Source organism: Camellia sinensis, chromosome 13 (genome assembly GCF_055761805.1).
Source record: "Camellia sinensis isolate YWXY chromosome 13, ASM5576180v1, whole genome shotgun sequence".
Lineage (NCBI taxonomy): Eukaryota > Viridiplantae > Streptophyta > Magnoliopsida > Ericales > Theaceae > Camellia > Camellia sinensis.
The window spans coordinates 99581966-99586918 of record NC_138973.1 but is presented as its reverse complement, the minus strand read 5'-3'; the positions used below and the strand labels follow the sequence as shown (position 1 = coordinate 99586918).

The window sequence follows — 4953 nt, the reverse complement described above, 5'->3', positions numbered from 1 at the left end:
TCAAACGCATTTCTCACGGTTGTTACCATTATTGTTGTGGAAAAAAATTTCTCTTTCTCATCATTCAACATTTGATTAAGGATCGCAAAATATAATAATGATTAGCTGTTGAATTGTGACATTTAAATAAAATGTTTGATAATCATTGGAAGAAAAAATAATGTTAGGGAGAATCCAGATTGATTGGTTTGGAATAGTCACAACCTGATGTCTTCATTGAAATTCAACACTGTTAGTCATCCACTAGTTTTTGATAAGCAAATCTAGAAGATTCCTCTTAATTAGACAATCAAACGCATTTCTCACGGCTGTTACCATTAAGCACTTTATCCAAATATTGCAAAATATAATAAGCTTCATTTTTTTTCACAAATTCTCTTTTTTAAGTGTTTGATTTTATCTGACATATATATATATATATATATTTGAATATTTCATTAAATCCGGTTTAATGTAATATGACCAAATTATCCTTTCTAATTTTTTGCACATGCTTCTATTTTGAAACTAATACATAACAATAGCCGCACATTTTATAGGAAAAATCTCTCTTTCATTCTAAATAGAAAATATTTCCCTTATTTCATGAAGAAAATCTCTCCTTTATTCTAAGGAAAAAATATCTCCCGCATTCCATGGAGAAAATTTTAAATTATGAATTTTAAACCTTTTTATAATTTGAAAATTTTAAAAACAACGCAACAAAAAGTCTAAATGAAAATCAAAATACAAGATAAATGTTCATAGTAAATAACAAACATATAACTAACTTTTAAAAAAACAAAACACATATTAAAGTACAATATGGATATTCACAATAAATAACAAACATATAACTAACCTTTGAAACAATAAAATTCATAATAGACATCAAAATGCACACTAAATATGAAATCTAAGTTTTCACTGTACACATTTTAAAAATAATAATTCCTAATACATATATTTTGGGGGGGGAAAAAAAACTAAAACCTAATTTCTCCATGATTTCTTTCCACCGGTAGCACCACCAGAGTTCAAGTTATGCCCACCCACTCTTCATCCATCATCCTTAACTCTCTCACTTCTGCTCATTCTTTTCTCCAGTCCTATGTGCAGGATTCTTCACCAAATTCTCTCTCTCTCTCTCTCTCTCTCTCTCTCTCTCTCTCATACCCATCATGAATCTCAACATCTTTTTTCTATGTTTCTTCACTGCCCCAATTTTATTTTGTTCCAATCTTACCGTAATTATAGACTACATTTTAAGTGTGGCATTTCCTCAAACACCTGATGCCTATCTATACCCATAAACATTGTCAACATCCCAGAAAATTTGAAAAGCATCCACAATCCTTCTTTTCTCTTCGGACCCAACAAAAGAGATGAAAAAGAAAAAGAAAAAGATTTGAATATACATATATATACACATATATACTCAGGTGGTTTTGAGATCGGAACTTCAAAGCCGAACTAATATATATCATTGGGAAATCAATTACCGAAAATATACCATAAATTCGGGAGTACAGAATCGCAAAATACAATGGAAGTTTTCAATGGAGTTGTCTTCACTATGTGACTATGTTTACTGTGGGTGGGTGTGTGGATGTGTTTCAAGGTGGGTGAAAACCCTTATTTAGGTGGTGTGTGTACAAGATTTGAGTTAGGGTTATAATTGGAATATACAGGTGTCGTTTGGTAACACTTACGTTTTCAGTTTTCTGTTTATATTTACAAAAATTTAAAAAAACTCAAATAAAAACTTGTTTGGTAAAATTTTTGATTTATAAATCAGTGGTCTCAGTTTATAAATTTGGCCAAAAAATGAAAACACAAAAAATGTGTTTCCATTTTGAGTTTTCAGTTTTTTTTTTTTTTTTTTTACCACCCAACACTAGCCACCACCCGCCACCATTTTCCACCACCGTCTTCCGCCATCACCACTCACCCCCTACCACCACCTGCCACCACCACTCACCACCCACCTGCCACCACCACCCACCTGTCACCCACTCGCCACCACTACCCACCCCTCGCCGCCACCACCACCACCACCACCCACCACCCACCTGCCATCCACCCGCCACCATCCACCACCTGCCACTACCATCCACCGCCTGCCACTACCGCCTGCCACCTACTTGCCATCACCACTCACCAGCCACCTGCCACCACCAGCCACCTGCCACCCACCCACCACCACCACCCACTACCCAACCTGTCACACCCCAAATCCGGGCATGACCGGCCGTGGCCCACAGGGACTTAGCCCAAGGCACACGTAAGCCTAAACACAAATCCAATCACATTGAACAACTGAACAATAGTCCAATAATAAATAACCAAAACTCAATCCAGACATGCCACAATTATAAACGGCAAAATCAACCGTAATCAAAAGCCATCCAAACTTATGGGATATAAACAACCCACAAAATAAAATAATTCTAAATAAAACCCAATCACAAAGTATGCACAAAACTCGACAAAGCAACCTAAAAGAAAATTAAATAAATGCCCTAGAGGTCCATGCAATTGAGTCCCCGCTACGCCCTGAGTCCACTCTAAGTCCATCTAACACCTGGAAATGGTAAACAACTAAGTCAGCTGATAGCTCAGTGAGTAGCAACATGGATAGTAAATACGGTTTTGAAAACAGGGTTCAATTCCAAAATAAGATATATATCACAGAAACTAGATTGGCATACAGTTTGGTAAATACAATCTGTTTCAAAAAGAAGATTCCACAGTTCAACACTTAAAATACTCATGTCTCGCAAGAACATGATAAACGACATTTTTCACTTAAAACAGATTATAACATGAACACCAATACTTTTCTGGGTACCAATAAAAACAAATAATCTGCCACACATTTATCAGGCTATAAGCCCCGTTGGATCCAATACCGAACTAAGAGTCATCCTCAGGGTGGCACCTGGGCCTTTTCTCAAAGACGATCCGATTGAAGGTCACCTAGTTGTTTTTAAAGGTCTGTTCCTTACAATCGTTGAGCATTAGAGTCATCACGGCCTAACCCGGATCTGTTCCCTAGTGGCCAGAGTCACCACACACAGTGGAATAATTTCCCTGGACTAAATACACTCATGGTCCCAATAATCAATACACATCAGTTTCGCAAAACATGGTAGTTCATCATTATAAACATGAGACCAAAACAAATAGTTTACAGTATGCCAAGTTCACACATGTTTCAGAAATAATTTGATTCAATCGATAATATAATAATTTATCAAAACAGTTTAATCATGAAACAACAATTTAATTTTTCCAACAGTTCAGGGTAGGGGAACATTTATAAAAATATGTAGCATGAAACTACTCACCTGAAACGAAATGATATAATCCTTGAATCGAATAGAGTGTAAAAGTCCAACTAGTGCCCTGAACGAAGTATATAAAAAAAAAAAAACTACACGTCACAACTAATTTAAAATACTACAAAATAGGAACTAAGTAACCTCAACTAAAGCGCACTAACACGGCTCAACCCAACTCACCGTTACTCTTAAATATTAGCTAAGTTCATGTTCTTCAACGTTTAAAATCACCCAAGACATGGGTTCCGGTCAAAACTTAATTAATTGTGACTTTAAGATAAAACAGAATTTCAAACAAGCCTTCCCAACTTATTCGCTAACTTTGAAAATTACAAAAACCCACTCCATGCTATTCAAAAAATTCCAATAACCTCCAGATATGATCTAATGTATCCTAAGTTTCAAACCCAAATGGTTTCACTTGATTTTCTTATCAAAATAATTATCTACAATTTATTATATCCAAACAGGTTGTTTTCTGCAGCACTTTAAAGAAATTGACGGTTCTCTTAATATACACGAGCAATCAATGCAAGGCCAAAAATGTACGAAACTAGACTCGTAACCGGTTCTAATGACACTAATTTGATAATTTTTGGATTTATACCCAAAGAGAACAACACTCCCGAATTTACTATTTCGGACTGGTTTCCCGGACAGATTTGAATACCTCAATTTATATGGATTTTGACTCCCAAAAATTATGAAAAAATTCAGATATACAATTCAATATGTAGTTGATCTACTGTAAAAATTTCAGTTCAAAATTCATCCGTTTGATATGGTTTCTTGATTTTTAAAGTTTGTGATTCTGTGCAGAATTTTTGGACTAAGAATTACACCATTCTTTATACATGAATTTAACTCCTCAAATTTCTTAACAGTATATATATATATATATATACAAAATACATAAACCTACAACTTCTCCATCAATGATCTAAATAATAATAGAGTAAGAATAAAGAACAAAAACAAAGAAAAAAAAAAAAGAAGAAAGATACCTACCACACCCAAAAATTACTCCTTGTTTGCAATCCCCTTTTTCTTCTTCTTTTCTCTCAAACTTCTTCCTCCCCATGGCTGTTGTGGCTGCTGCTATGGCATGTATTAGGAACCTAGGGTTTTTCTTTTCTTTTCTTTGTTATACATAACATAAATGACTCTAGACAAAAATGTCCTTTGTTTTATTTTATTTTATTTTATCTCTCCATTAATTTAAATAAAATACAACTACTATTAGATCAAAATATGCTTACTAATTTGACACTTAATTTTATTTTATTTATTTATTTATTTATTTTTTTAAATAATAAATCTTGCCTTTAAATTGAAGACTTTCACCATAAATTTATTTTAGGTTTTAAAATTAATTAAAAGACCCTCCAAATATTTAATTTGCACTTTAGAATTCACCATCAAAATATTTGAGATTGTAATATTATTATTATTATTATTTAATTATTTACTTAATTTTTTTTATATTTGGGTCTTCACATTCTCCCCCACTAAAAGAAAAGTTTCGTCCTCGAAACTAACCTGAGTAAATAATGTGAATAGATGTGGGTACTTCTCGCTCATCTCGTCCTCGCGCTCCCAAGTCGCCTCTTCAACTAGATGATTACGCCAC

The 4953-nt window shown here is 34.0% G+C and overlaps 1 long non-coding RNA gene across 1 annotated transcript; it reads right to left on the bottom strand.

Annotated features, from left to right (window-relative positions):
- Positions 1–2290: 2290 nt before the first annotated feature.
- On the bottom strand, positions 2291–4443 carry LOC145806336 (uncharacterized). Its single transcript, XR_014349302.1, has 3 exons — positions 4332–4443; positions 3330–3387; positions 2291–2563 (listed from the first exon to the last, which is right to left on the bottom strand). It is a non-coding gene; the product is annotated as an uncharacterized LOC145806336 (long non-coding RNA).
- Positions 4444–4953: the final 510 nt, after the last annotated feature.